Source organism: Saimiri boliviensis, chromosome 20 (genome assembly GCF_048565385.1).
Source record: "Saimiri boliviensis isolate mSaiBol1 chromosome 20, mSaiBol1.pri, whole genome shotgun sequence".
NCBI lineage: Eukaryota > Metazoa > Chordata > Mammalia > Primates > Cebidae > Saimiri > Saimiri boliviensis.
This window is the reverse complement of record NC_133468.1, coordinates 20,115,801-20,140,014: the sequence shown is the minus strand read 5'-3', so window position 1 is coordinate 20,140,014 and position 24,214 is coordinate 20,115,801. Positions and strand designations below refer to the sequence as shown.

Genomic DNA, 24,214 nt, shown 5'->3' with positions numbered 1-24,214 from the left:
ATTTTTTATGGCTGTGTAGTATTACATGGTGTATATGTGCCACATTTCCTTTGTCCACTGTATCATTGATGGGCATTTGGGTTGGTTCCAGGTCTTTCTTTGTATTTGTAAACAGCACCACAATGAACATATGTGTGCATGTGTCTTTATAACAGAAAAATTAATAGTTCTTTGGATATATACCCAGTAATGGGATTGCTGGGTCAAATGGAATTTCTATTTTTAGATCCTTGAGGAATTGCCACACTGTCTTCCACAATGGTTGAACTACTTTACACTCCCACCAACAGTGTAAAAGCATTCCAATTTCTCCACATCCTCTCCAGCATTTGTTGTCTCCCGATTTTTTAATGACCACTATTCTAACTGGACTAGACCCCTTCCTGACACCTTACACTAAAATTAACTCCAGATGGATTAAGGGTTTACACATAATACCTAACACCATAAAAACCCTAGAAGAAAACCTAGACAAAACCACTCAGGACATAAGCATAGGCAAAGACTTCATGACTGAAACACCAAAAGCACTGGCAACAAAAGCCGAAAAATGTTTTTTAAAACAGAGCATTATGTTAACCAACCTTTGTGAAGAAAGAGCTTTTTACATTGATATAAATTGAAATTACCACCATCATAAATTTTTGAATTAATAAAGAATAAATTAACATGCAATTATCTACTATATTAGCCCATTCTCACACTGCTGATAAAGACATACCTGAGACTGGCAATTTACAAAAGAAAGAGGTTTAATGGACTCACAGTTCCACGTGACTGCGGAGGCCTCACAACCATGGCAGAAGGTGAAAAGCACGTCTCATGTGGCAGCAGACAAGAGAAGAGGATGTGAGCCAAGTAAAAGGGGTTTCCCATTATAAAACATCAGATCTCATGAGACTCATTCACTACCATGAAAACAGTATGGTGAGAACAACCGCCATGATTCAATTATCTCCCACAGGTTCCTTCCCACAACATCAGGGAATTATAGGAGCTACAATTCAAAACAAGATTATGAGATTTGGGTAGGGACACAGCCAGATCATATTGTATGCAATTCAAATTCACACTTCTTAATAATTACATCTAAAAGAAAAGCAACAACTTTTAGGAAAAATATAGCCATACTTTGAAAATTCAGGAACTGAAAAATGTTTTCTCATGAAGCTTGCTCAGATGAAAATTTTAAATCCCACTTAAAGTTCTGCTTGATATTAAATATCTATCTCTTCTTCTTTCTTTCCCCTCAAGACCTAGAATCCAAGGCTTTTCCAATTACAGCGCTATGCTTGGAAATCTCCAAGTCTCTAAATAAAAACTCTCTCTGGATTCCATGAGAAGAATTTCTGCGTGGGTCACACAACTACAACTTTAATGTTAGGCTAAGAGTGCTGTTAACCCAGAGGAAAAGGAGTCTTTTTTTTTATGCCTGCTAAAGAAAATTAGTCCAGCTAGTCTGACAAACAACAGCAACAACAAGAAGCACATTTCATTTCTCATTCTGAGCTATTCCCCATTGAAAACCATCCCTCGTCTACCTTTGAGAATCTTTTTCATTAAAATTTTATGGTCTCTAAATTCTAATTTCAAACCAAACATCTCTGAAAATTTTCACATGATCTGGAATACTGCAATCTCTGAAACTTCACAATTCTAAGAAGTATCAATTATTACATTTATGCAAGTCTTTATCATCATGAGATAATTATTACATTGATTATGGGAAAACACCAAAAATGATACTGTAGGACTACAGGATCAGTTTTGGCATTAAAGGGAACCACATACTCTAAAGTGTGTCCTTAATTATTTAGAAGCAAGTAATCATCTACATGGAATTTATCAATAATTAATATGACTACCTTAATGCACTTTAACTGAACTCTTCTTTTTGTATAGTGAATCAACCATATTCAACACTAAAAAGTTTAAAGCTTTAACAAACTTAGAGGTGATTTTAGCAGCAGGAACTCAGGCGTGGGTCTTTGTCTTTATTACATTCTCCTCCTGGGTTCTCTCATGTAGTACTACATCCATAAATATCAATTACGTACTGCTGATATCTTTAAAGTTTATTTGTCCATGTCAGTCTCCTCCACTATACTCCATATCGATTCATTCAATTGCTTATTTAATCTTTCCAGTTGGATAGATACGTAGCAAATATATTAAACTTAGTATTCCCAAAAGTTACCTCTATGATGTAATTTATATAATCTACTCTTCTACCAATTTTCACCATTGAGGCAAAAAAAAAAGCCCCCATCTACTCTGTGGCATGAATAAAACTACTATACGTCAACCCAGACTCCCGGCTTAGCCTCATTCTCTCTGTGCAATCTCTAGCAAGCCCTGTTTTATTTTACCTATTAAACAGAACCTCAGTGTGTCCACTTTTGTCCATCCCCACAGCTACCACCTAGTCCAAACCACCGTCACCTCTTCCCAGGAAACTGCAATAGTATCCAAAATAGATCACTGCCTAGATTCTTCTCTCTTCCACAGTTCATTTTCCAACAAAAAGAGCAGCCAGGATAACCTTTTACGACAATATATCAATCTATGTCACTCCCCTGAACAAAACCCTACAGTGACTTACACTGTGTTAAGAATAAAATCCAAACTGTTTTTCTACCAAGACCATTATCAATTAATCTCTGCCTTATTCTTTGAATCCTCTGTTTATTATTTTTTGTTGTTAGTTTCTCCCCACTTGAATTATTAGCTCCAAGAGGGCAGAGATCTTCCTGTCCAGTGAATCTTTGGCCTAACCCCTAGAGCAGTGTGTGGTATATAGAAGACTCTGAATATATGTTTCTAAAAAGAATAACTGCGATTTCCAAAATATGATTACAAATGTATGCCTGCAAAATGGAAGAGGAGCAGTGTTGGTCGTTGTACTAAAATAAGGTCACATATGAAACATTTCTACATTTTTTGTTATTAAACAATAAGCTGAGAGGTCACTACTATTCAGGTGGTAAAGCTTTAGTTCATTTTTTTAATGATGCATAATATTGCATTAAACGCTCAAAAAACTTTAAGCCATTGTCCCCACTAATAACCTTTTTTATTTTTTTGCAGCAAAATATGAGAGTATGTTTTTCTCACAACCATTCCATTTTTAAGACTTAAGGAAGCAGGTTTTTTTAATTTTTAGCATTTATTCAGTTTTATCATTTGTTTATAATTATTGGTATGCTTTTACTATAACTTTTATTTTAAATAATTTTTACCTTTTATCTTGATGTTCTTTCGTTTTATGTATTTACTCTTAATTAAGAAGTCCCTTACTAACTTGAGATTGTAGATACAGTCTCCTACATATTTTTGCAAGCCTTTTACTGTTCTGTCTTTTAAATATAAAGTTTTAAGGCTTACAGCGTTTAATTTTAAACATAGTAGGAGAAGGAGGATCCACTATCATTTTCTTTTAGAGCTATTTCAAGGGTATTACCACCAACCTATTCCCATACTAAATTAAACTATCACTTGTGAACCCCAAAAATTTGAGAAAGGTCTCAGTTATTTTAGAAAGTTTATTTTGCCAAGGTTGACGATGTGTCCATGACACAGACTCAGGAAGTCCTGATGACATGTGCCCAAAGTGGTCAGGGTACCGTTTGGTTTTATACATTTTAGGGAGACACAAGACATCAATCAATATGTGTAAGAAGTACATTGGTTTGGTCTGGAAAGGCAGGACAACTTGAAGAAAAGACAGGAATACTTGAAGCCAACCTGGGAAGGAGCTTTCAGGTCACAGAAAGATGATACACAGTTACATTATTTTCAGTTTCTGATTAGCCTTTCCAAAGAAGGCAAATCAGATCTGCATCTATCTCAATGAGCAGAGGGGTGACTTTTAATAGAACGGGAGGCAGGTTTGCCCTACACAGTTTCCAGCTGAGTTTTCTTTAGTGATTTGGGGGATATTTTCCTTTCACACATCCATTGCATGGTTCGTTGTTTATCATATTTATATCATGTATGTCCTTTCTCAAAATTTCTGGGACATATTTGTGTCTACTGATTTATTTGCCTACTCAACACAGTACAACCATATTAAATTGGTTGCAGGCACTTTATAGCATATTCTCTTGTTCTTCAGGTTCTCTTGTTCTTCAGGTTATTTGCAAGCATTAAGACCATAACTAAATATTTATGTGGTATTCTAAATAGAATTGCATAACTAAGTAACTAAATATTTATGTGGTATTCTAAATAGAATTGCATTAAATTTATGTTTATTTTGGGACAATTGACCTTTTTATAAGAAGTCTTTCCATCTAAGAATATTATTTTCTTTTCCATTTAATAAGATGTTTTCTATTTAATAAGATCATGAGTTTCAAAAAAAAAATTTTCTCACATAAATTGTGTGTCTCTTTTTCCTGAACTCATTACTAAGTAGATTTCAGCATATATTTGCTATAGTTAATTATTTCCACATTAATTTTTGTTATATTTTAAGTTTTGCTAGAGCAGAAAAACAGGTATTAATTTACATTTCTTGTCTCCATTATTTCTTATCTCCATATATTATCTAATATACTGATGAACTGTATAAGTCTTTACAAATATATACATACTTTTTCTGCTTTAGCCATTTTATAGAAATATAATCCATCAGCAAAGACAGTATTTCATTTTAGTTTTTCCAGTGTTTACGCTAGACTTATTGAATGTTTAAGAATTTTTAAGGCATAAATGATATTTATAATAGATACACCAGTTCAGCTAACAATTCAAATAGTTTCATTTTTTAACAAGACTGTTGACTTCACGTCATACTCCTTATAAAATTTACCTTTTCAGAATTTCAAATATTTAAGAAATATAAAAAGTGATTAATTTTATTCAAACACCTCAGATCCACTATGAAATGTATTCTGTGACTACCGTAACATATTTCCCTATATATGAAATTAATTTTTAAAGCTTCTATCCTCTATATCTTATTAGTGCTCTCCTGGATATTTTCTTGATACTGGAAATTGTAGATAGAGCTGTTGAATTTCGTCAAATACATTTTACTATTTATTGAGATGAATTATTTGATGTGTTAATACAATGTATTAAGTTATATATTTTTGGATATTAAACTTCTATTCCTTAGAAAAAATCCTGCTTTACAATAGTATCTTATTTTTTTATATATTCCTAAGCCATTTGCCAATATTTTGACAAAAATTTTGCTCCACATTTGAAGGTAAATGTAGTCTAAAGTTTCATAACTACCTTTATAGTTATTACAGCAATACTGCCTTCACAAGAAAATGGATTGCAAAACAATCCATAACTTTATATATTATTGGATTAGTTCAAATGCCATTAGAATTACTATTCTTCAAATCAAAATGAAACCAAAGCTAAAACTCATTGTTGAATTTATCAAGTCCTAACTATTAATCAATGGTAAATATCACCCTTCCTATTTATTTGTGGTAATTTATGTTTCCCACTTCTTGTGTAAATTTTGATGACTTATATTTATTTTCCTGAAAAATATTCTGCTTTCTTCTGATTTCAGTTTTGTTGACACAGAATTGTCATGGTGTTTAAAGTCTTTGTAATTCTCTCCCTGATTCTTGGGCATCCCTTGATGTCACTTGGTTGGCTCACTGGAACAATGGTCTGTTTGTTGTGGGAATACATAAAGTCCTGTAGGTGGCAGAAGCAAAGTGGTCAATAGCCCTAAGTGTCAAAGCTTGCAGACTGTTAGTTTCCTGTTGAGACAGACAGAAAGTTTCTGTGTGTTCTGATCCCCAGAACTCATCAAGCTCTACTCATCCATTCAAGTTCTTGGATGCTCTGGGATTATGGGGATCTTAACTACTTACCTCATGTCATTATTGATCTGATCACTGGATGTCAGATATTCATCTTGTTCAAGCTCTCCCTAAGTTATCTAACTTCTGGTCCTCAACTCTAGATTCTCCACGTAACCCTCAATCTCATGACAGAAAACTTCACACTACTTTTCTTAGTCCCTCCACCATACTCTGCCAAAGGCTGAAGCTTTATGTATACCCATCAACCCAATCAACTCTTGCTCAGAAAGTATCAGAAGCCCAGAGCTGAAATAAACACAAGGGAGCTACTATCAGGTTACCATACTTGCTGAGTGGTCCAATTTTATTGCAGACATAATCACTGTTTACATGCAGCGAGTTTACTCTGCGAGTTAGCATGAAGATAAAGATTTAATCAGTTGAATGTAATAATTTAAAAATAATAGTAATTGAATGTAGCAATTTAAAAATAATAGTAAAATGAAAAATAGTAACCTTCTCTATTAAAAAGTAATGGAGGAGACAACACCTTTGCATATGTTTTCAACTCTGTCTAACGTCAAGTGTTATATCATGGTTCAACTAGTCTTAAAGTACCTATTCCTTATTTCTCTGATGTTTCAAATGTCAATAATGCTAGTTTACATATCATGGTATTGTTGTGAAGACTGAATGAATTAATCCATGTAAAACACTACATAACGTTTATGGTATGCTCATTCAAAAATGTGTCAAATAATATTAGCACCTACTAAGTGCCAGGCATTTAGAGAACAAACAGGACAAAGTTTATGTTCTCAAGAAGCTTTCCACAATAACAGCAATAAGATATAGATGACTGTTCTTGCTATTTCTTTCCAGCATTATGCTGGAGGCTCTAGTCACTAAAACAAAGCAAGAAAAAGAAATAAAAGGCATCCAGATTAGAAAAACAGTAACTTTTTATTTGTAGACAACATGATTAGGTACATAAATTCTATTTAACCTGTCCAGGAGCAGTGGTTCATGCCTGTAATCCCAGCACTTCAGGAAGCCAAGGAGGGTGGGATCACCTGAGGTTAGGAGTTCAACACCAGCCTGGTCAACCTGATGAAACCCCGTCTCTACTGAAAATACAAAAATTGTCTGGGCATGATGATACACATCTGTAATCCCAGCTACTCAGGAGGCTGAGACAGGAGAATCACTTGAACCCAGGAGGCGGAGGTTGCAGTGAGCCAAGATTGTGCCACTGCACTCCAGCCTGGGTGACAGAGTGAGACTCAAAAAAAAAAAAAAAAAAAAAAAACGATTTAACCTACTAAAATTTTTACCAGACTTAATAAGTAAAGTTAATACAGATACCAAGATTAATACAGAAAAATCCATCAAGTTTTCATAGTAGAAATGAACAATTCAAACTTGACATTAAAATATTTTTGTTCATATAAAAATAATTAAACACTTATGGATTATATAAGAATTCTCAAAATAAACAGAACCAATGGAAATATATATTCAGAATATATATACCATGTTGTATATTATATATGAACAAACTGTGCATATATATGCACATATATACACAGTTACATATATATGTATATATACAGTTTTATAAATATATATATATATATATATACATAAGATTTCTCTTTTTTATTACTTTTTAAATTACTGCATTTAACTGATAAAATCTTTACCTTCAACCTAACTCCCAGAGTAAACTCACTGCATATAAACAGTGACTATGTCTACAATAAAATTTGGACCATATGGCAAGCATTGTAACCTGATAAAAGCTCCTTCGTGTCTATTTCAACTCTGGGCTCTTCATACTTCCTGAGCCAAAGAGTTGATGGGGTTGATGGGTATACATAAAGCCTCACGCTTTGGAAGAGTATGGTAGAGGGACTAAGAAAAGTGGTGTGAAGTATTCTCCATCATGGGATTCACAGGTATCTGGGACATATCCCTAGGGAGATCTCAAACAAGATAAATATGCGACATCTGGTGATCAGCTCAATATTAACCTCATATATATATATATATACAGTTGACCCTTAGTAGCAGTGGTTTCCATATCTGTGGATTCAACCAACCATAGATCAAAAATATTCAGAAAAATAATTAAATAATGCATCTGTACTGAACATATACAGACTTTTTTCTTGTCATTATTTCCTAAACAATACAATAATTTACAATTAAAACCATAAAGAGATACCACTACAGACATATTGGATTCACTGAAATTAAAAAGACTGACTGTACCAAGTGTTGGTAAAGGTTTGGAACCACTGGAACTCTCACACACTACTGGTAGGAACATAAAACGTGTCAACTGAGTAGAACTAGTTTGATGGTTTCTGGAAAATTTAAATATATACCCAACATATAACCTAGACATTCCAATCCAATCTAACAGCACTGAAAGCATATTCATACAAAGATAAGTATACAAATGATCACAGCAGCTTTGTTTGTAATAGCCAAAAAGTAGATACAACCCATTTTCTATTACCAGATGAAAATAAACTGTGATACAAGCATGCAGTAGAATACTACTTAACAAAATAAAGCAATTAACTCCCAGTACTTGCAAAACTGCATGAAATTCAAAATAACTATGCAGAGTAAAAGAACCTAGAAAAAATTACATACTGTGTTATTCCATTTATACAAAATTATAGAAAATGCAAAGCTACCGCTAAAGGAAATACATCAATGTTTGCTGAGAAGAGAGGGTCTGGAAGGAGAAAGGATTACAAAGGTACACAAAGAACTTTAGGGGACAATGCTTATGGCACGTGTCTGTTATCTTTAACAGTGATGTTTCCATATATATACATGAAAAATTTCTCAAATTGTTTATCTTAAATATGTGCAGTTTATTGTGTATTAATTACACCTCAGTAAAGTTATTTAAAAATTCCTAAGGATTTTTCTTGGTCTGTAAAATTACAAAAGATGAATAGCTTAAAGAAACTAAAAGAGATAATTTTGTGCCCTCCATTGAGGTTGTCCCTATGAATCAGCCACCTCTCCTCATGTTCTCAGCGACATATTCATCAAGTGTAAAACAGAGGTATGTCACAGATGATTATATTTTTTTGTTGAATCCTAAAACTTTTTCTGAAATACATTAAACTACAGGGCAAAACATGATATATAAAAATATCATGCTCATATTTGTATGTATTATGCATGCTATAATTTACAGCATACATTAAACTACAGGGCAAAACATGATATATAAAAATATCATGTTCATATTTGTATGTATTATGCATGCTGTAATTTACAGCAAACATTAAACTACAGGGCAAAACTTGATATATAAAAATATATAAAATATATAAAATACATAAAAATATAAGTGTGTTATATGTGAAATAAACATTACAGCATGCATAACACATACAAATATGAAACAACTGGCTTGTCTACCTTTGCATTGATTGTAGGTATGTCGCTGAATGTAATAATTATAATGTACTTGTGCATGTGTACCTTTAAGTAGGCCAAATTAACAAAGAACATTCATTAATACTCATTACAAGTATATTCAACATATTCTTAAGAGTAAAAAGCCCTAATCCTGTCATTAATTAAAGCAGTGTATGTGAGTTTGAATAATAAACTACGTGCTCATTAAGCTATCTACTTGTATATGAATTCATCTACCAAAAACTAATTCCAGTTTAGCAACATCATTAACACATACGGTCATTCTGAAAATGACACTGTTGTTAATATCATGGCCATCACCATGAGTACATTAAAGAGAGTTCTCTTCCCAGGCTTTAGTAAATTATATTTTGTTCTGACAAAATGAAAAAGTATTTAATCTGATCTGATTATTATTTATAGCCATAGTGCTGAAATAACAGAGGAAAACTATTTGCCAATTGAGGAATATTTGAATAAGTTTCATACTGTAGGATATAATGCAGATATTAAAAATATTTTATGTGCATAAGTATGAAAAAATTAAAGTATCTTGGTGAGTGAAAAATGAAATTAGAGAATAATCCTATTTTAAAAGATAAACAAAAATCATTCTATAATATACACATAAGGCCTTTTTTTTTGACATGGAGTTTCACTCTTTCACACAGGCTGGAGTGAAGTGGTGTGATCTCAGCTCACTGCAACCTCTGACCTCCCCACACCAGCCCCCAGGTTCAAGTGATTCTCCTGCCTCAGCCTCCTGAGTAGCTGGGATTATAGGATCTCGCCATCATGCCTGGCTAATTTTTGTATTTTTAGTAGAGACCAGATTTTGCCATGTTGGTCAAACTGGTCTCACACTCCTGACCTAAGGTAATCCACCCACCTTGGCCACCCAAATTTCCAGGATTACAGGCCTGAGCCACCATGCCTGGCTAGCCTTCTTTTTAAAAACAGAAAATGTATGAAAAAAATGTTAACAGTAATCAAACTGTTAACATCAATTACCTTAGCCTTTGTGGAAAAGAATAGATTGTATCTTTTTCTTTTTCATTATTAAAAAGTAAATATTTTACTCATTTACTTATTGTAAACATGAATGAAATATTATCTTTCAAGAACACAATTTCAAAGTCCCAGAAAAAGACTTCTGAAGATAAAAATATCTATGTAGCATTATTTGTTCAAATTAATAAAGTTAGGTCAAAAATTGTATGTTGAAGAGACATAGGTATGCTGTCCAATTATTACAACATTACAAAGTAATCATCACTATCTTCATTTTACAGGTAAGGAAGTTAGGATTCAGAAAGGGTAAATATCATTTACAAAGTCATATAATTACCAAGTAGCAGAAGCTAATATGAACCCAAGTCTGATTCTAAAGCTTGGGCTTCTGACTATGTATTATTACATTTATGTATTCATATTCTACCTTGATACATTACAAAGCATGTGCAGCACTGCAAATACTGTGCTTTGCCCAAAAAGTATGCCCATACTGTGTAAATCCAGCATGGGTTTGTGGGCAAAACAAATGATAAAACATTTCTCTTCATTTAGAGCATTCATATTACACAACTGTATGTGCCTGCTTTTGCCACATAGAGAAAATGGGTATGAGCTGCTGCCTGTTTTGGGCTGTGTTGTCCAGGTCTCTGACATAGGAGCACCTTCCGGGCAAAGCTTATCGGCATTTTTAGCTATTTCTGGTCTCAGATTCCCAAAATATTAATTGAATAATGCTAATTGGCCTAGCACTGAAAATGATTTTCGAACATAATGTGTTGGACCTGGAAATGGATTCAAATGCAAGAGATAAATTCGCATGCCCCCAAGGGGGCTTTTAGTTTCCTTGAAGGAATTGTGCCTACTTTCTAGGCAGTAAGAATTGTTAGAATGTTCTCATAGGTTAGGCCACTTTCTATGTATTAGCTTGTATACAAGAAACTGTGTTTTATAGTAGCACAGTCCTTAGAAACATGATTTTAATTTTAATACGTAATGGATTCCCAAGGGAAGGATTTTGCTGACTAGTTGACTAACTGAAATGCACTCAAAAAGAAAATATAAAACTATTGGCAATAGCTTTTATTTTTAAATAGGCATGATCCTATGCTTCTTTTTTGGTTATTTTCTGTCCAAAAGTGGTAGATGGATCCATATACAAGTAGATAGCTTAATCATTACAATGAGTTTTTTAAATCAAATTCACATAGGCTGGCTTAATCAATTAATGACGGGATTGGGGTTTTTAATTCTTAAGGATATTGTTAAATATGATTGTTTGAAATGAGTATTAATAAATTTTCTTTGATAATTCAGACTACTTAAGAGTACACATGCATAAGCACATTATAATTACTGTCACATTTAGTGACATACATATAATTAATGTCAAAGATACACACACACATATACATATATGTATGCACATAGACCCACTGACTGCTAAATTGCAGCAAATTCAGATATACAACAGGTCAAATGCCTCTTTTATTATATACCACTAGAATAATAAGTATTTATAGAGTTTAAATCTATAATATTTTAACCTGGTCTTGTAATTCATGAATGTAAAATTGGGAAAGCACCAATTTATTCATTCATTGCAGAAAATAATAGTAAATAGAAGTTCCTCTTCAAAGCTTTCTTCTTATTAAGAATGAATAATAGCTTCATCAAAGGTTGATTTACTCTAAAGCCTTTTGTTAACAATCCTAAGTAGCTGTTAGTTATAATAAAGAAATAGGTATATTCTGTGTTCCTAGTTCTTATACTATGGCCCAGATGTTTACCCTGACATGTCTGGATAAGCCCAGGCAGGCCTCAGCCCATAGTTAATTCCCCTTCATTATTTGGAAATGTTATTGCTTCTTTAAGTCTTTTGTAAATAATTTTCTTTTTCCTTTGTTCTTTCTTGCCTTTACCCTTTTAGGAAAAGTTTTGAGTTATTAGCCAATCACTATACTTTAGATTATGAGGTCTAGCTCCAGCCAATGGAAGCAGGGCACAGCAGCAGGGTCCAGTACAAAAGGGGCAAATATGTCTGCCTTTCTTTTGTCTTGCCAGTATTCTTGTGGCAAACTGATAGTGCGTGTACCCTTTCTGCAGAAAGTAAAGTTGCCTTGCTGAGAAAAAATTTGTATTTTAGTGCTACTTCTTTTGCAGCATCAACTAAAACAACTATAAGACATATTTGAGTAAGTGAATAACAATCTGAAATTTGATGTCTATTAAATACCAGTTTTACTGTTTGATTGGTCAAATGTACTACTAAATGTTTTCACATTTCAAAATCATAAATAAATTTTGACAAATGAAAAAGGTCATTAGCTGCCTTAAAATTCTTCAGAACTGCTATAAAATATATTCTCTATGGGATATTAATTAATTTCAAAACTAACATTTCTGTTAATTACCCTTGATCAACACATAAATGTTACAAGACCATTGCTGGGAAAGAGATGATTGGTTCCTTTTGGAATAGAAAGAAATCGAATGGAATGGACTGACTTTTCTTTTCCTTTTATTAAATACAGTTATTAAGATATTTAATCTATATTCAATTTTACTTAAAAATAAAAACAGAACTCAAATAATTTACTCACTTTGTTGTGGCAATTTTACTTTCATAAATTTTTTAAGGGATAATTAAGAACTTGCATGAAGAGTTACTTACAAAAGTGTTCTTAAATCCTTGATTATAACAAAATAACTGAAGCACTATTCAGTGGAAAAAAATATATATATATAATATATCTGTTCATATACCTCATATATCTTTTCCTATATGTATAGATATACACAATTCATAATAATTAAAACTGGGCCTAGTAATATATACAATGATGCCAACCACAATCTAGAAGCTATGGTGGTAGATTTCTTTTATTTTTGGCTTGAATATTCAGAATTTTATAATTTTCTGTAGCAAGTCTTCACTGTTTGCAGAGTGAGATAAAATTCTACCAAATTAAAAAAAAATATTCAACCCTGAGGTTTTGTAACTTTTAAGCATTAAGAATATACTTTTTAAAAATCTTCCCCCATTTTATGAGCCTCATGAAATGCAAAGTTAATCTGCAAGTCCATAAATTTGTTTCCTGACTGTTATTGCCACGCTTCTCCACCCCTCCTCAATATGTATCCCAAAGACTTTGTGTGAGTATCTTCGGGAAAGTCATTCTTTTCTCTGAATCTCAGTTTTTCTTTTCTATATAATAAAGGCCTTAGAGTGAGTTCTCTTCAGACTTTAACATTTAGTATTTTATGAAACTCAGTGACGTTCTAGGAAGTCTTCAGAATATAGTCCCTACAGCCTTGATTAGTTCAACATACAGCTTTATTCCCACATAGGTGAATGTAGTTTATTTTTTATTGATCCAACAAAAGCCTAATCACTGGACATTGATTTTTCTCTCCTAGTCTACCCTAAATTTCCTGCAGTGTAGCCCTTCTAGTGAACATATATTTTGTTTTGTTTTTCCTCAACATCTCTCCTTTAGTCCATGTGATTTTCATGAAATTGTGAATGTAGGGTGATCATTTGATGTGAAAGCATCAAGGACAAAGAAGACAGTGCTGCTGGCTATAATTTTGCTGGCTGAATAAAAAAAAACATGGAAAAATGTTCAAAGTCACTATTCATCAGAGCAATGCTATTATTGAAATGTTAAAAACAACAGATGTTAACATGGATGAAGAGAAAAACAAATGCTTTTACATTGTTGGTAGGAAAGTAAATTAGTTTTACTTCTATGAAAAGCAGTATGAAGACTTCTCAAAAAACTGAAAGTAGAACTACCATTTGATCCAGCAATCCCACTGCTGAGTATCTACCCTAAGGAAAAGAAATTGCATTTAAAAAGATGCCTGTACTTGTATGTTCATAGCAACACTAGTCACAGTAGCAAAGTCACTGAACCAACCTAAATATCCATCAAGGGCTGACTGGAAAAAGAAAGTGTGGTATTTATATGCAATGAAACACCATGCAACCATAGCAAAATGAAATTGTGTCCTTTGTGGCAAAATGGATGGAGCTGGAGACCATTGTCTTAAGTTAATTAATTCAAAAACAGAAAACCAAATACTGCATGTTCTCACTTATTAAGTGGGAGCTAAACAATGGGCACAAAATGATATAAAAATAATAGACACTGACCACTCCAAAAGAAGGGAAGATAAGGAACGGTGGGCAATGGTTTAAAAATTACCTAATGGGTACAATGTTAACTCTTTGGGTAACGGGTGTGCTAGAAGTCCGGTCTCCACCATAATGCAATATACACATATAGTGAACATGCGTATTTACCAAAAAGATCCCATTTGAAAAGCAGAAAGTATGACTGACATATAGAAGACATCAAAATTTAGAGAATGGAGGAAGGAAAATAAATACACTGATGACATTTGTTCAGCATTTGGATTAAAATGGCATTACATCAATCTTACATCCTGGATGTCCCAGATATATAACACAATATCTTTCTCTTTCTAAATAAAGTTTTACTGGACTTCTGGATCCTGTAGTCAAAAGAATTCTGGTAATTAAAGACTGACAATTGTTCTATTTATTTGTGGTTTTGGTGTTGTGTTGTGTTGTGTTGTGTTGTGTTGTGTTTTGTTTTGTTTGTTTTGTTTTGTTTTGTTTTTGAGATAGATTGTCTCTCTGTTGCCCAGGCATTCTAGGAAGTCTTCAGAATATAGTCCTTACAGCCTTGATTAGTTCAATATATAGCTTTATTCCTATATAGGTAAATACCCATAGAGGTGCAATGGTATGATCTCAGCTCATTGCAACTTCTGCCTCCCAGGTTCAAGCAATTCTTCTGCCTCAGTCTCCTAGGTAGCTGGGATTACAGGTGTGCACCACCACACCCGGCTAAGTTTTGGATTTTCAGTAGAGATGGGGTTTCACCATGTTGGTCAGGCTGGTCTCAAACCCCCAACCTCATGATCCACCCACCTCCCAAAGTGCTAGGATTACAAGACTGAACCACCACACCTGGTCTGGTTTAAACTTTTCCCCAATGCCTACTATAAATTCTGCATTTTATAGCATACTCTCCACTGATCAAAATGCATGAGAAAATTTCAATCATTTAATTTGCACCTTCTAGGTAACAGGTAATTTTTTTTGTTCCATAATATTCAAAAGTTTAGCTAACTATTAGAAGCAAAAAAATATCTCGGTCAGTAATACAAAACCTACATTTCTGTATTGGTGTCAACAGTTAGCAGAAAGTCTGCCTCACAGTAAATTGACATCAAGACACAGAAGAAGAAAAAGTATTTGTTTTATTCTATAAAATCACTGTAGGACCACAAATAAACATGTCTTCTGCATCACATCAAATCATCTTTGCCTCACTTCTTAGTTCAGTCACTGTTGACAGGCACTGGCCCTTACCTCTTGCGTTAGTTTGTTTTCACACTGCTATAAAGATACTACTTGAGACTGGGTAATTTATAAACTAAAAAGGTTTGATTGACTCAAAGTTCTGCATTGCTGGGGAGGGCTCAGGAAACTTACAATCATGGTGGAAGATGAAGGGGAAGTGGTCACCTTCTTCACAAGATGGCAGGAAAGAGAGAGCATATAGAAGAAACTGACACATTTAAAACATCAGATCTTGTGAGAACTTTCTCATTAACATGAGAACAGCATGGAGGAAACTGCCCCAATGATTTAATCACCTACTGCCAGGTCCCTCCATCAAAACGTGGGGATTATGGGCATTAAAATTAGAAATAATATTTGGGTGGGGACACAGAGCCAAACCATATCATTGCATCCCTGGCCCCTCCCAAATCTCATGTCTCATGTTTTGAAACACAATCCTGACTTCCCAACAATCCCCAAGGTCTTAGCTCATTCCAGCATTAACCCAAAAGTCCAGGTTCAAAGTCTCATCCAAGACAAGTCCCTTCCACATATGAGCCTGTAAAATAAAAAGCAAGTTAGTTATTATACTTCCAAGATATGATGGGGGTACGGACATTAGGTAGGTGCTTCCATTGCAAATGGAAGAAATTGGCTGAAACAAAGGGGCTACATGCTCCATGCAAGTCAAAATGCCAACAAGGCATTCACTGAATCTCACCATTCCAGAATAATCTCCTTTGACTCCATGTCTCACATCTACGGCATGCTGATACAAGGGGTGGGCTCCCAAAGTCTTGGGCAGCTCCACCTCTGTGGCTCTGCTGGGTCCAGCCCCTGTGGCTGATTTCATGGGCTGGCATTCAGTGCCTGTGAATGCCAGGCATTCATGGTACAAGCTGTTGATAGATCTACCAATCAACAGGCGCATGGTGCAAGCTGTTGATAGATCTACCAATCTGGAGTCTGGAGGACACTGGCCTTTTTCTCACAGTTCCACTAGGCAGTGCCCCAGTGGGAACTCTGTTTGGAGCTCAAAATCCACATCCCCCTCTCATTGCCCTAGCAGAAGCTCTCCATGAGAACTCTGCCCCAGCAGCAGACTTCTGCCTGGACATCTAAGCATTTTCATACATCCTCTGAAATCTACCCAGAGGCTCCCAAAACTCAACTCTTGTCTTCTGCACATCCACAGGCCCAACACTACATGAAAACCACCAAGACCTGGAGCTCGTACCCTCTGAAGCAACACCCTGAGCTGTAGATTGGCTCCTATTAGCCATGGCTAAAGTTGGAATGGCTGGGACACAGGGTGCTATATCCTGAGACTGCACAGAGAAAAAGAGCCCTGGGCCTGGCCCACAAAACCAGTTTTCAGCCCTAGGCCTCTGAGACTGTGAAGGGAAGAGCTGCCATGAAGATCTCTAAAATGCCCTGGAGATATTTTCCCCATTGCTCTGGCTATTAACAATTTGCTTTTAATTACTTATGCACATTTCTGCAGCCACCTTGAATTTGTACCCAGAAATTTTTTTCTTTTCTTTTCTTTTCTACTACGTGATCAGGCTGCAAATTTTTCAAACTTTTGTGCTCTGCTTCCCTTATAAACATAAGTTCCAATTTCAGACCATCTCTTTCTTAACCCACATGACTAAATGCTTTCAGAATCAGCCCAGTAACCTCTTGAAATTACTGCTTAGAAATTTCTTCCACTAGAAACCCTAAACTCTCTCTCAAGTTCAAAGTTCCTCAGAACTCTAGGGCAGGGACAAAATGACATCAATCTCTCTGCTAAAGCATAGTACAAGTGACCTTTGTTCCAGTTCCCAATAAGTTTATCATCTCTCTCTGAGACCTCCTCAGTTTGAACTTCATTGTCCATGTCACTATCAGCATTTTGGTCAAAACCATCTAACAAGTCTCTAGAAAGTTCCAGACTTTCCCAATCTTCCTGTCTTCTGGAACAGCCCTCCAAACTGTTCCAACCTCTACCATACCCAGTTTCAATGTCAATTCCACATTTTCAGGTTATCTTTATAGCAGTACCCCACTCCCAGTACCAATTCTCTATATTAGTTCATTTTCACACTGTTATAAAGATACTAGCTGAGACTGGGCAATTTATAAACAAAAGAAGTTTAATTGACTCACAGTTCCACATGGCTCATGAGGCATCAGGAAATTTACTATCATGGCAGAATGTGAAGGAGAGGCAGATACCTTCTTCATAAGGTGACAGAAGAGGGAGAGCACGCAGGAAAACACTGCCACTTTTGAAACCATCAGATCCCGTGAGAAGTCCCTCACTATTTGGTATAGTCATCTAAGTATCACCAGGAAGTGATCAGTTAGCAAGCCATTTGACCATTTTTACAAATTGCTGATGAATTTTTTTTTCTTTTCCTGAATTCACTGCCTAATAAGATTCTCTGAAAGCGATCTGCAACCTAATGGCTCAATTTAGCCTCTACTGCCTTAATTTTACTTTAATTATTCTTATTGTAATTAAAATATTTACTGTCATATTAACTTTGGAAGCCAAAAAAGTTCATCTTTGAGAAGTTATTATATACAGACTCTTTGTTACATGAGAAACATTTAAGAGACTAATCTTTCTGTAAAATCCTTATATGGTTTTGCTCTGTGTACCCACCCAAATCTCATCATGAATTGTAATCCTAACATGGTAAGGGAGGGATATGGTGGGAGGTGATTGGATCATGAGGGTGGTTTCCCCCATGCTGTTTCTGTGATGGTTAAGTGAATCCTCACAAGATCTGGTGCAGTTCCCCCTTCCCTCTCCTACCATCGAATAAGATGTGCCTGCCCTCCCCTTCACCTTCTGCCACGACTGTAATTTTCCTGAGGCCTCCCCAGCCATGTGGAACTGTAAAACCTCTTTTTTTGTTGTTTTTATAAACTACCTAGTCTCAGATAGTTGTTTACAGCAGTGTGAAAATTGATGAATACAGAAAATTGGTACTGGGAGTAGAGCACTGCTATGAAGATACCTGAAAATGTGGAAGTGACTTTGGAACTGGGTAGCAGTAGAAGTTGGAACAGTCTGGAGGGCTGTTACAGAAAACAGTAAGATGGGGAAAGTCTGGGACTTTCTAGAGACTTGTTAAATTGTTTTGATCATCAGTTTAGAGGGCTCAGAAGACAGAGAGATGCGGGAAAGTTTAGAACTTCCTAAAGACTTTGTTAAATGGTTTTGACAAAAATGCTGATAGTGATTTAGACAATGAAGTCCAGGCTGAGGAGGTCTCAGATGAAAAGGAGGAACTTATTGGGAACTGGGGTAATGGTCACTCTTACTATGCTTTAGCAAAAAGATTGGTGGCATTTTGCCTCAATTTTAAGATCTGTGTAACTTTGAACTTGAGAGAGATGATTTAGGGTAACTAGTTGAAGAAATTTCTAGACAGCAAGGCATTCAAGATGTGGCCTGGATGCCCTTAACAGCAGACAGTCACCTGTGTTCACAAAGAGATAGTCTGAAATTGAAACATGTTTAAAAGTGAAGCAGAGCATAAAAGATTGGAAATTTTACAGTTTGACCATTCAGTAGAAAAGAAAAGAAAAGAAAAACATTTTCTGGGAACAAATTCAAGCTGGCTTCAGAAATTTGAAAAAGTAATGAAAAGTCAAATGTTAAATGTTAATAGCCAAGACAATGGGGAAAATGTCTTCAGGGTATTCCAGAGACCTTCAAGGCAGCTCCTCCCATAACAAGAATAGAGGCCTAGGAGGAAAAAAATGGTTTTGTGGGGCAGACCCAAGGCCTTACTGTTCTGTGCAGCCTCCGGACATGGGAACTTGTGTCCCAGCTACTCCAATTTCAGCTCTGATGAAAAGGGGTCAAAGTACAACTCAGGTTTTTGCTTCAGAGTGTGCAAGCCCCAAGCTTCACTGGCTTCTATGTTGTGTTGGGCTGCCTGTGGGTGCACAGAAAGCAAGAGCAAAGTTTTGGGAGCCTCCACTTAGATTTCAGAGGATGTATGAGAATGATTGGATATGATAGGTAGAAGTCTGCTGCAGGGGCAGAGTTCTCATAGAGAACCTCTGCTATGGCAATGCAGAGGGTTATACGGAGTTGTAGCCCCAAAAAGAGTTCCACTTGGGCACTGCCTACTGGAGCTGTGAGAAGGCAAGCAGCCACAGACCCCAGAATGGTAGACCACCAACAGCTTATATTGTGTACCTGGAAAAGCTGCAGGCACTCAATGCTAACCCATGAAAGCAGCCACGGTGGCAGGACCTGGCAGAGCCACAGAGGTGGAGCTTCAGAAGGCTTTGGGAGCCCACCCCTTGCATCAGCATGCCCTGGATGTGAGACACAGAGTGAAAGAAGATTATTTTGAAGCTATAAGATTCAGTGGCTACCCTGCTGAATTTCGAACTTACTTGGGGCCTGTAGCCCCTTTGTTATGCCCAATTTCTGCCACTTGGAATGGAAGCATTTACCCAATTCCTGTACCACCATCATATCTTAGAAGTAACTAACTTGCTTTTAACTTTGCAGGATCATAGGTAGAAGGTACTTTGCCTCATATGAGACCATGGACTTGGATTTTTGGATTAATACTGGAATGAGTTAAAACTTCGAGTAACTGTTGGGAAGGCATGATTGTGTTTTGAAATGCGAGAAGGACAGGAGATTTTAGAGGGACCCTGGGCAGAATCATATGATTTGGCTCTACATCCCCACCCAAATCTCATCTTAAATTTTAATTCTCACATGTCAAGGATGGACCAAGGTGGGAAGTGATTGGATCTGGGTATAGTTTCCCTCATGCTATTCTTGTGACGGTTAAAGTGCGTGGCAGTCCCCTCACTCCTGCTTCCATGTTAGATGTGTCTTGCTTCCCCTTCTCCTTCTGCATTGATTGTAAGTTTCCTGAGGACTTCCCAGCCACGAAGAAATGTGAGTCAAATAAACCTCTTTTGTCAATAAATCATCCAATCTCAGGTGGTTCTTTATAGTAGTGTGAAATGAACTAACACAGATCTTGACAAGCGAAAACAAAAATAGCACCTCTAGTGCAGTACAACTTGACCCATCAGTGGAGACAACACTTTCTCTTTAGTTACCAGAGTATTTTTCTTTCTCTAATACTGGTGCAATAAAAATTCACAAATTTATCATTTTTCTTGCTGTAAAATTATTATAAATATGCATCTTGAATTTTTGCTAGATACTTTTAGGCTTTTTAAAATTTACTTGCTTATACTCTTAAGTGTTAGCATAAGATTTTATATAACTATTATTTTATATAACTATTCTCAGTAAACCTTCACTTCTACTAGGAATATCATTCTATTTGAAACTTATGAGAAAATATTGTTTGAAGCATGGTCAATTTATGTGGTCTTTATGACATGATTTTTTTTTCAAAGTTCAATAGAGCCTCCTTTCTTATACTTTCATAGGTTCAAACTGTAGAGGAGTCATTCACCTGAATGAAAGGGTAATACAGAATGTAGTAACCGGTCATCCTAGGAGATCTTACTCTACACCAGGCTGTGCTAATCCTTGAACCATGCTGTGAATATATGGAATTTATTAATTCAATTTAAAATATGCATTACCTATCTACCCTACTATGTAACGGACATTTTAAGGAATTAAGTAGTATAAAAAAAAGAGGTAAAAAAGATATTTCCTTTCCTTCAAAGGTTAACTTATAAATAAATCTATAATTACTTAAACAAAATGTCACATAAATAAATATAATGTGCTAAGTTTTATGAAGTGTAGATAGAGAATATATTAGGAGACATCAGGAAAATACTCCCAGAAAAAAAATATTATTTGAGCAAACGTAGAGAATGAAATTAAGTTAACTAGGAGAACCAAGGAAAGATAGAAGAAGAGAAAGGATTTCAAAACATAGACAAAGTTTTGTGTTTGGAGTGGATATGGAATGTAGACATGGCTGAAGGAAGGTCAGTGTAAATGAATTAAAGCAAGTGAGGAAAAGCCCTCAACATGTGAGGTCCTGTAGACGCCATATGTAAAAAAGTGTTGATCTTTATCCTGAGAACAGAGAAAAGTGATGGAAGATTTTTAAGCAAGAATGTGTTTTTAGTGGGAAGACTTGGGGTTTGGTGGAAGTTGATAAGACATTTTGTTGGTCAGACTTTACCTTCATTTTACCAGGATTTTACTTATCAAGAACCTTAATTCCATATAATTGCAAAGATAAATATTTTTTCTATTTTACTAGGTGCACCGAATAACTCTTAAATATCAAAGCACTCATATGCACACAGATATCTAGATTTGCATGTATTCAAACATGATATTTTATGCATAAATTTTATGCATAAATAACCTTACCTTTCACCTTTTTTTTATATAAGACAGAGTTTTACTCTTGTTGCCCAGGCTGGAGTGCAGGAGAGCGATCTTGACTCACTGTAACCTCCAGATTCTGGGTTCGGGTGATTCTCCTGCCTTAGCTTCCAAAATAGCTGGGATTACAGACATGAACCACTACACTCTGCTAATTGTTTATATTTGTAGTAGAGACGGGGTTTTACCATGTTGGTCAGGCTGGTCTCAAACGCCCGACCTCAGGTGACCCACCCGCCTCAGCATACCAAAGCCTTTCGCCTTCTAATTCACTTTTTATTACGACAGTATCATATTCTTTTAAAATTTTCAAAATTTTTACAGCAATATTACCTACTTCACAGTCTTAGTTTTATAAACGAATGAAAGAAAGCATCTAATATGTAAGGCCTAAAATTAAAGCCCAACATTAAGTGATGCCCTGACACCTGGGAGAAACCAGGGAACCTCATCTGGCCTAATTGCAAGTGTTCTTCTCCATCCTGCTTCTGTTTATAAGGTTCCCCAGCCACACAGCCTTCCCTATCAAGGAGACCAGGAACAGTTCCTGCTCATCCCTGAGTAGCAGGTTACAGTTTCTTGCCAGCCCCTGGAATTTTTAAAACAAGCCAATCCCATCCTCACACAGGAACTGGAGGTAACTTTAGCTTCTTGGTACTGCAAAGCCTGCTTCCCACAGCCGCTGGTTGTTCCCTGTCTTCCTCAGTGCAGCTCTTGTGTACCCCTGCATGGCACAATGTCTACCTTCCTCTGGCTGTGAATATATGTAACTAATAAACCACTGCTGCCAAGTTCATCTGTTTAATGTTGGATGCCAGGTGTTTAGCCATCTTCATAATCCTCGGGCAGAATCCCTTCATCACAAATGATGTGTGTGATGGCTTGAATGTGTCCTCCAAAAGTTTGCATGTTAGAAAGCTAATCCCCAAATTCAGATGTAGATTAGAGTTGGGACCTTTGGCAGATAATTACGATTAAATAAGGTTACCTGGGTCAGTAGGGGCAGGGCACCCATGATGGGACTGGTAACTTAGTAAGAAGAGAAAGAGAGCCCTGAGTTGACATGCATACCCCTTCTTACCATCTGATGCCCTCCTCCAAGCTGTAATGCAGCAAGAAGGCCCTCACCAGATGCTTGCATCATGCCCTTGGGCTCCTCAGCCTCCAAAACTGTGAGTTAAATAAATGCCTTTTTAAAATAAATTATGCAGTCTGTGATATTTTGTTGTAGAAACACAGAATGAACGAAGACAACCTGAAGATTATTAAAATAGTTTGTGGGGGAAAAGCCAGCCTGTGCCTGTGAAAGTATCTGAAAGATATTAAGTGATTTATAAATATAAATCCAACCTCTAAATTAAGCTAGGTCTCCCTTTTCCTGCCCTTACAGTACTCCATGCTGTTTTATAGATGAAAAAACTGGAGCTAAAGAAATAAAGTTGTTTTTCTGAGTTTATACAATTACTGAATGCATTACTGAATGCTAAAACTGAAATTTCAAGCCCTTACCTGTCTAAATCCAAAAATCATACTATTCCTATTACGGCATATTGCAGTCATTTGTCCCACTTCAAAGGTCACTAACAAGCAATGGTAAAAAATATATCTTTTTAAAATATATTTTTATAGGAGCAGAGGAGCCGCCACATCCCCTCGCCCAGTCCCCTCGCCAAGTCCCTCCGTTGCTGCCAAGATGATGTGCGGGGCACCTTCTGCCACACAGCTGGCCACCGCCAAGACCCAGAACATCTCCCAACAGGTGACGTCCCAGCTTGAAGGAAAAGAGAACAAGAAGTTCCCCGTGTTTAAGGCTGTGTCCTTCAGGAGCCAGGTGGTTGTGGGGATGAACTACTTCATCAAGGTGCATGTTGGTGACGAGGAATTTGTCCACTTGCGAGTATTCCAAAGTCTCCCTCACAAAAACCAACCCTTGACCTTGCCTAACTACCAGACCAACAAAGCCAAGCACAATGAGCTGTCCTATTTCTGACCCTGACTTTAGACAGGGTCCTTCCACCAGAAGACTGGTAATTAAGTGATTAACAACCACTACTGGCCACTCCAAAAACATACCAAATGGTAAAGAGCATCAACACAATGAAGAAATTGCATCAACTAATGGGCAAAACAGCCAGCTAACATCAAAAATGGTAGGATCAAATTCACACATAACAATATTAACCTAAATGTAAAGGGGCTAAATGCCCCAATCAAAAGACACAGACTGGCAAATTGGAT

At 36.0% G+C, this 24,214-nt stretch overlaps 1 pseudogene; it reads left to right on the top strand.

The window, feature by feature from the left end:
• Window positions 1–23,669: 23,669 nt before the first annotated feature.
• Window positions 23,670–23,969, top strand: LOC101042502 (cystatin-B pseudogene; annotated as a pseudogene).
• Window positions 23,970–24,214: the final 245 nt, after the last annotated feature.